Source organism: Abramis brama, assembly GCF_963993115.1.
Source record: "Abramis brama genome assembly, chromosome: 4".
Classification (NCBI taxonomy): domain Eukaryota; kingdom Metazoa; phylum Chordata; class Actinopteri; order Cypriniformes; family Leuciscidae; genus Abramis; species Abramis brama.
Genome location: NC_139966.1, coordinates 25080862 through 25090281, shown reverse-complemented (window position 1 = coordinate 25090281; position 9420 = coordinate 25080862). Strand labels below are relative to the sequence as shown.

Genomic DNA, 9420 nt, shown 5'->3' with positions numbered 1-9420 from the left:
ATTAACTTATCATTCGACTTACGTTAGCTGTTTAAGTTTAATTAATAATGTTAAATAGCATTTAGTTAGCAATAATTAGCCTGTGCCTAGTATGTCATTTCCTTACATATACCTATTTGGTATGAATTCATATCAAGTTCTTGAATATAATTTTGCATGCATTTATGAATTTTGTGTGCATTTGTGTATCCTGTGTGTGCATATGTGAATGAGTGTGTGCATTTATCTTTTTTGAGACTCTTCTAGCTCCATACAGCTCCCACTGGCTCCCACGTAATTCAAACCATGCTTGTAGCGATCCTTCTCCACTTCTTGCTAAAAAGAGAGTCAGTTGGACATGAGTCAAAGCTATGGATGTTTTTCATATTCATAAGTAAGGTTCTAGGGATATTAAACACTTTTCACACTACACTTAACCCAGGGTTAACATATTTTTTAAACCCAGTCTGCTTTTAACCCTGGGTTAAGATTAAGAACATTTCAAACATATTTTGCAGGTAAGGTTTTCTGCACCACAACCTTTTGCAGTCTCCAGGTCCCTCCCTCTTCATCCCACAGCTTCTCCAGGTTGCTGTAGTTACAGTCCCTTCGCACCAGGGGCGTCATGCGCTCCAAGGTTCCTAGAAGGAGCTGGCCTTCCCACTCTAGACGCCGGATGGTGGCCAGATAATCATCTTTCTCCATCTCAAACTTTGCCTGTTCATTACATAAACATATGGTTGGACATTTGAGATTGGTTCTAAAGTTTCTTCTCAATAGCAAAACTATAAATATAATCTAGAAGTTAAGACAAAAACAGTAAGCTTTTTATATGCTTTTTTTAAAATCGTAGATCATAGATCTTATACATTTACTATTTCAAAACACAATATTTAGTCCTGTACATTCAGAATATATATTATATATTGTTCTGTATATTGTTCTGCATAAATACTGTGTGTATATTTGTATATTTATATAGTATACATTCTGTATTGTGTGTATATTTGTATATTTATTTGTTGACTTGTTTTAGGCAAAATCAAAGCAACTCGTTACATCGTGGTCAACATTCACCTGTTCTTGTGTGGCCACAGGTGCAGTGATGGGCTCTTCTTTAGGATGGTCCACATGAAGGCCACCTGTTTAATTAGAGATACCATGACAATTCAACCAGATCAAGATGATATAGAACCTAAAGATGTACTGAAAGAAAACTAGTTTCAACATTACCAGTTGTGTGTGTTTGTCTCAAGCCAGCAAAGTCCTCCTGGAGTTTGACTGTGGACTCTTTTATGGCATCAAAGTTGGCCTGCATCCTCGTTAGTGTCTTCTCATAATCCTAAATTTAAATTTAGCATACATTTATGCTAGCGCCATGCTATGCTATACACAGGAAAAAAATGTAAAATAATGGATGGTTAAGTATTTCTATTGACAATGAAAAAAAAACACATTAAAATTTTCCTCAAAAATTCTTCAAGATCTTCCGAGATGAAGGCCTCATCCTAGTGCAGAAACAACAACTTTAAAACTCTTACATTGACACCATGTACACACCTCTTTTATACTGTCGCTCTCTAATGTGTTGCTCTGGGGTTGCGACAGAACAGCTGGAGGATCTCCTGAATTCTGACCAACCAAAAGTGCTGTTAAAAGACAAAAATATGTCGAAATTGCGCTCTTTCACTATTGAAAGAGCTTTAAATTTACACAAATGTTGTTTCTTACAACTGAGGTTTGAAGACCCCATCTGCCCAGAGATTAACACCCGCAACTTCTTGATTTCCTCTTGATACTCATGAAGGAGGAGCATCTTTTGGGTCCACATTGATGACCGGGCAGTTTTGCATTCTCTTGGCGCTGTTGGCGTAGCGTAGAGTACCGATGCTCACTTCGTAATTGTTGTCGACAGATGAGAGACAGGCTATCATGAGCGTATGTGCGTTTCCTCCCAGAAAGTCTTGAAGCAAACGAGTGAGCATGGAATCACGAAACGGGATGTGCTTGGAACGACCGTCCACCAATGCAGATATAACATTGCCAAGGGCTGAAAGAGAATGGTTGATCTTGATGGCTTCTTGAAGGCGATCTGCAGTTGCACCGGATTTCGACTGTCGCTCACTCCCTGCAAGGTTCAAGAGATTGAGCTTTCCAGCACGTATATGTTCTTCACCTGCAGCATCTAAAATTACATATGAAAATTACAGAGATGTTGCATATAGATTTATTCATGCAGAACTCAGTAAAAATGTGTGACTGAGACACAAACCTGTGTTGCAGGTCTCCATGTGAATGGTGAATATGGAGTGTGAACGAGATGAATCTTTGTTCATGAGTGTGGATCCCACAGAACGATTCTTCCAGCCCTGATGATCCTCTCACATTCCTCAACGCTTTGCACTGTGTGCTTCCTGTACATACACATCACACTCAGGATGCTCCTTTAGCTAAAACACAGCATTGAGACATTTAGCCCACTCAGGATGCTCCTTCAGCTAAAACACAGCATTGAGACATTCAGCCCATTTTAGCTAATATACAATGGCTTTATGTGATCAGTGGAAAGACATACTTCCATCTTCTGTTTGGTGTCTTTTGCCAAAAGATCTCTGATTTCCTCCTTGTATATTTCCAGGTAAGAGGCCCGTACAAGGAATTTTGTGTTCTTTGCATGCTTAATAGAAAAGTTCAGATTAAATGTCACTTAAAAACTTAAGCACAATATAGTATTTCGGCTCTAAACATTTTACTGACCACAAACTTTTGAATGTTAGTGTATTTATAATACTATGATGGCATCCTATCTATATAAAATCACATAATATGCAAATCGGTTACCTGGATTGCCGCAAAGATGTGCTGAAAAGATCTAGGGATGATTAAAACACCTCTCATGGTGAACGACTTGCCACTCCCTGTTTGTTCATAAGCAAAAATTGTCCCATTGTAGCATACATATATATATGTAGTACTCCCTTTATCAATAAATGAGAGTGAAAGAGACGAAAACTGTGTTACTTCAGTGGTCCTCTCTGTGTTGTTTTTTTTAATCATAGTTTTCCATGTCATGAAACAAATGTAATTCTCAATAAATAAGTAAACAAATATACACACAAAGAAAACAACAAATATAATAATAATAATATAATAAATACAATATTCCAGACTCTCTTACAGTTGTTTCACACAGTAGATGATTGATACACAACAGATTTTCTATAAAAGAACTAAACCAAACTCATAATTAAACGAACATCTAATTGAACTAAAATAGTAGACGCCAAAACATCTTAATAACAGTTCTTTTTCTTAAATCTTATCATTTTTACTCACCTTTATAAATAAATGAGAGTGAGAGAGATGAAAACTGTGTTACTTCAGTGGTCCTCTCTGTGTTGTTTGAGGATGCCACAGTTGTCATGGCAACTCTCAACTGCCAACTGCCACTCCGAATTCAGAAAATGCAGTGTCCAGTGCAAACTCATAATGACTAAAATATATATATATATATATATATATATATATATATATATATATATATATATAATTTCTATAGGCCCATGAAATTACTTGTTAATTATGTTAAAATATGTAGATTACTTTTACTATTTATATAAGCTGCTTGTAATATTTATGTAAACTTATTTTATTTATATTCCATTGGAACTTTAAACAGGTCTAAGGAGTTTGTTGTTTTCATGTAGCCTTGGCAAATAGCCGGCCTGAATAATATGCACATGAAATGAAATTGTTGAACTCACCTCAACATGTCTTTTACAATCATTTAACCCGCCATGGGCAATGCTGAAGTCACTGTTACAAACTGTACAGCGTGCAGGTATTGTTAATTACAGTAACTGCCATGCTAGAATTGCGAAACATTATTGGATAATTCTTATAATTGACATTTCTCTGGGCCAATCGGAATCTTAGCACTTTTTCTCTTGGCCAATAGAGCGCCTAAGTCCCGCCCCTCCACTTCCGGCTCATGGGACCTTATTTCTGAAAAAATATGTATGGAAGTCAATGGCGTTATCTTTTTATTCCGTCTGAACTGTGCCCTGAACTACACATATGATGTTTGTCAATTTAAAAGGTAATTATGAAAGTCAAGAAAGTCGCAGTTTGTCATAAAACAGAAGAGTAATGTTTAGTTTTATGTGAAAATCGCTCAATGAACTACATCTCTCGTCTCGCACTATGTACGTCACAAGATCCGTTGCTCGTATGTGTGTATTCTGGCTCAAAACACTCAGGCATGACGCCTTTACGTTACGATTATAATGTAAGACTATAGAAAAAACGACAGACGTTAGCTTCAGTAAAGTTAGCTTCATTCATTGAGAGAAAAGGTATGACGTCACGCGTGCGCCTTTTGGGGTTGTAGTCTCTGTAATTACGTATTTTCACAGTCTTATACCTCAGCAGTTTTACATCAAGCTGCGACTTTCTTGACTTTAAAATGTATCTTTTAAATTGACAAACATCATATGTGTAAATCAGGGCACAATTCAAACGAGATCAAAATATTTGTTGTCTCTTGCCATTGACTACCATACAATATTTTTCCGAAATAAGGTCCCATGATGGTCGACCGGAAGGGGAGGGACTTAGGCTCTCTATTGGAATCTTAGCACTTGCGTCAGAATCTTGAAGCACACAGTGTCAACTGAGCTCGGCTCGCCATTGGATGAGACGCCTGGCTACCGTGCGAGTCTAATGGAAACTCACGCATGAATTTTCCTGCATTGAACTTGTTTTAGCACCCGCCAAAGTCTTATTTGATCGGTGAGTAATGTAGATGAACGGCTGCGTTTGTGACAGGGCGCATGTTTAATTGAAAGAACGAGCCGGTCGCGCGCGCACACTCTCTGTGTAAACGACTTCACCGTCTCCAAACTAGGCGCTGTGTTGCTCTCTCTCCCTCGCACATATTAATCAAAATAAATCGACACGGTGGTAAAAGGTCGGAAGACCAAAGTTTCATGTGGAGCATTCGGAGCATTCATTTTTTCCCTGAATTACTGCTGGGTGTGAATTGTGCTAAATAAGTTGCCTTATCTTCTCTGAAAAGCGTTCCGGACATTCAGCTGACATAAACACTTTAATTAAACGAAAAATGTTTTCTATGTTGACACAAATCTTGGATGTCCATGTCCTAACTGCTGGGATAATCGCAACGCGCACGACACGTCCAATTCGCGAACTAATGACTCATTTGAACCGATTCATTATAATGAATGGTTAAAACAACTGATCTTTCCAGCAGTGAACTCAGGAGACATCTGAATCGGTGTATAACTAATCAGTAACACTTTACAATAAGGTTCTATTTATTACATAAATTATATAAAAAGTACAGTTTGCCAACTCAAGCTTAAACTTTAAAATAAATAAAACCACTTGTTTTTTTTGAAAAGCATATGACTACATTTTTCCACACAGTGTTATCAAGAATCGATAAGAGAATCGTTGAGGAATCGGATCGATAATCAGAATCGTCAGTGGCATAATTATTGATGAAATCTTATCAATTCCCATCCCTATGTGAAGACAGTAAAATTATAATCAAACATTAAAGAACATACATGTTTTTTTAATAGGTTATTTTTTTTAGAGTTAAAAGATTAAAACATTTTGCTAACATGAGGTCCTATTAAATTCTGGGCTGTTTCTCAATTCCAAGAACGCAGAGAACGGACTTGTGTTCTCGTGGAGACCGGTCTTGCCAAGCTTCCTTGGAAGAACGAACTCGGAACCGGCCGCAATGACTTCTGGGACACCAGGCGAGTACTAGCTCAAGTCTGCATTCGATGCATCCTCGGTATCAAGAACACATCCGGGTTCTTTCATGCGTCCTCTGTACTTGCGTTCTTGAGAATTGGGTCTGAACTTCGACGGTTAAAGATGACGTAAAACGAGAACACAAGGACGCAAGATCACTGAAGAACGCATATTGAGAAACACCCCAGGAAATTGGTTGATGAAACATTGATTAAAATTAAGATACAATTAATACAAAACGAAATTCACTTTAAAGAAAGGCTTTTTACAAAAACAAACTTAATAAAGTGGTCAAAATCATGTCTGCCCACTCCATTTGTTTCCCGATATTCGGGATCATCTTATCTTATTCATGCTTTTCACTTTTCATATAATCAACATGAAATTTAAAAATATATATATTATTTTATTTAAACATGAATATGAAACTAAATCGTTTTTTTAATGACTGGGCTACAACACATAGGCCTATTAGCCGGCCCTACATTAGGCTACAGAGAAATTTAATGTCGGAGCGTTGCCGGTGAGCATGTGGGGGGAGAGATACGTTTTTCGATCAATATTATTTTGCTTAATATACCAATTCTTAATATTTGGTGTTTTAAATGCCTGTTTGATGTCTCTGTGAAAGTTTTAACTGTAGGTTCGTGGCCAGAGTGTCGCGATTTAGGTTTCATTTCGCATAGCCTACTACAGCCCTTAATCTGATGCCACGGGTTATTATTTAAAAGAAAGAGCGTAGCCTATGTTTTTATGTAGGCAATTTATGTACATAATACTTAGCCTACTAAAATATAATTAATATAATTTTATTGCATTTGCATTAGTTGTTTGAAGAGTAAAAAAAAAAAAAAAAAGTTTACAACCGGTGTGGTATAGTATTCTGTAACCGTATAGTAATGGGTCCGGGCTGAGGACCCAAGCAATCCGATTGGTTCAAAGCCCTTTTTATGGGTAATCGCTTTAGTGCCTGGTTACAAATCATACAAAATCACTTTATTATAGAAGACGTTTGTACTACGTTATAACGAATCATTAATGTATTTAATGTATTTTAAATTATACGGTTCATATGCTAGTATTTAACCGAAGCTATAGATTGTGAAATTAAACATTTCTCGTTGGTAGTGTTTTTTAGTTAGCTTAGATAATAGCATAGCATACAGCTAACATTATCCGATAATCGTGATTCGTGCTATGAGCTTTTCCTGCACTGATACTGCCTTACCATATTAACAGCCATTCGTAATGCAATTATAATTGTGTAATTATTTTTTACACTTTTATTTATTAAAATATTCTTAAAATAATAATTATTTGTGTATATTACTATTTTTCGTATTAACAGTTTAGACATTTAAATAAATTACAGAATGCTAGCTATGTGTTGTGGGTTATAAATAAATATAAAATATAAAATCTAGCCTTGACTAAAGAACAGTATAATAAAATTATGGAATCACAATTTTTAATGTAATTAATCAAACCCCTTAATTCATATAATAATCTTTTATTTGAAAGAAATAACATTTTTAAAGTATGTTTTGTGACAAAGTTATTTGTTATTCAGCAATGGGGCATAAATTGCTTTTTTATTACAAGCATGTCATTTGTTTACTAATGCATATGATTTATGTCATAATTAATTCTTAATACAGAACATCATACAACACAATAACATTTAATGTAATAAAATGAGAGAACCAAAACTTATATAAAAATTTAATTAAATTTCATAATTCAGTTGAATTCATTATGTATTGTGTAATGTAATATATTACATTTTTATTAACACAAAACTACAAGCAAAATGCACATTGTTTTAGGACATTTATAGAGCTTTTTAAAATACACAATACAAAGCAGCTTTAAACAAACATACTCTAGTATGTATTTACTTTCCTAAACACTTTTGTGATAGTCCTCTGGCTATACATTGTGGAGATTTAAAAAAAATAAATAATGTTGAGTTAGCTATGTTAAAATATTTAATGAACTGTAAGGTTAAAGTTTTTTGAGAGCTAATGAGACACAAATAGATGCAGTGTCTTTTGCTGTATGTAAAGTCAGATCTTTAGTTTGAAGTAAATTCATGTTGTATGTGCAGTCAATTCTTTGTGGAACCATCCTAAGGTCTAGATGATGCAGTCAGTCAGTTTCCCCTTTAGATGGTGCGGTCGTGTCCTGGTAGGTGAGGAGGCTGGACTAGGTGTCATGGACTGGCTCGAGGAACTCTGCAAAAACACACAAACAACACGTCACATGCAACTGTACACTTGCAGTCTTTAGTGCTATGGAACATCACTCACTGTTTTTGCTTTGATATGCAAACTCAAAGGTGCAACGCAGCAGCAGACGTAGTTAGCTCGTTGAACCTGGGTGCCATGGATGGACTGGCTCGAGGAACTCTGTAAAAACACACAAACAACACGTCACATGCAACTGTACACTTGCAGTCTTTAGTGCTATGGAACATCACTCACTGTTTTTGCTTTGATATGCAAACTCAAAGGTGCAACGCAGCAGACACAGTTAGCTCGTTGAACCTGGGATGTTGTGACATTAAGTAAGGGTTAATGCCTGACGAGGTGTCCATTATCAGGTTTTAATGGAAGACGGCGAGGCGTGAACCGTCCGACCCGCTTATACCATGGTCACTTACGAAATAAATAAATATTTAATCAATTAATAATACTTTAATGTGTTTTAGAGTAGGGTTTTTATTTATTAAGTTGAGAGCGCATTATTTAGTATCTCCCGTATACAGGCGTTGCCAAGCAACGTGGCCACAGCGACTTTGTTTTTAAAGAGTCAAAACTCACAGATAGTTTCCTAAATCGTTTTTATTAGGCCTACAGCAAATATTGTCAACCATTCACTCACGTGTTGAAAGGAAAGCAAGCAAGACAGAAAGACAGGCAATGGCAGTAGCCTAGTCCTGTGCCAGACGTAACTTACACACTATTTAAAATTAAATGCTACATTTCCATTAATTGTAAAATTTGATAGCGATATTGGCATGTCCATCGTCGTGGCATTTGATGGACGGAGATTTAAAGTTTGTGGCTCGCTATCACCACTGCTTTTGGGACATTGGGAGATGACAAAATGTTGCTCCATTCTCGTCTGTCATGTACTGACGGAGCCCAGTAAGCCTGCAGGCTGCTCTCACAACGATGCCCCGTCACCGACATGATCTGGCGAGTTTCCAGCCCGGCGTCAGAAAGACGACCGACAGCTGTGCTCCGGAGGCTGTGGTTGGTGTAAACCCGCGACAGACCTACCTGAAAGAAACAAGAATAAACAGGCTATATTAGTAAGGACAGAAGAGGGGTTATACGGCTACATTATTATTAGAATGTAGCTAGTGTACAGACCTCCTCGCTGATTTTTTTCAGCATGTTCCCCAGGTAGTGGACACCCATTGGCTCCCTGGAGTGCCACACATCAGATGCCACAGTGATGGAGCGCTTCAGGTGGAGATAAAACGATTTTGCATCTGGTGGACACTTGGAGATGTAACTTTTAAAACTTGTTACTGGACACAGAGGATCCCCGTGCCTGGCGAACATGAAGCCTCGTAGGTTTTCCTTGTGCGGGTCGTTCGGATCTTTATGGTTTTTTGTCTGAGGATTATGAGCTAAACTGATGTAT

The 9420-nt window shown here is 37.0% G+C and overlaps 1 pseudogene across 1 annotated transcript; it reads right to left on the bottom strand.

The window, feature by feature from the left end:
- Positions 1–222: 222 nt before the first annotated feature.
- LOC311082114 (kinesin-like protein KIF17) lies at positions 223–3403 on the bottom strand (annotated as a pseudogene). The gene is made up of 10 exons: positions 3316–3403; positions 2821–2957; positions 2555–2656; positions 2252–2429; positions 1711–2164; positions 1540–1628; positions 1213–1321; positions 1057–1121; positions 514–696; positions 223–315 (listed from the first exon to the last, which is right to left on the bottom strand). The product of its transcript is annotated as a kinesin-like protein KIF17 (transcript).
- Between the last annotated feature and the right edge of the window lie 6017 nt (positions 3404–9420).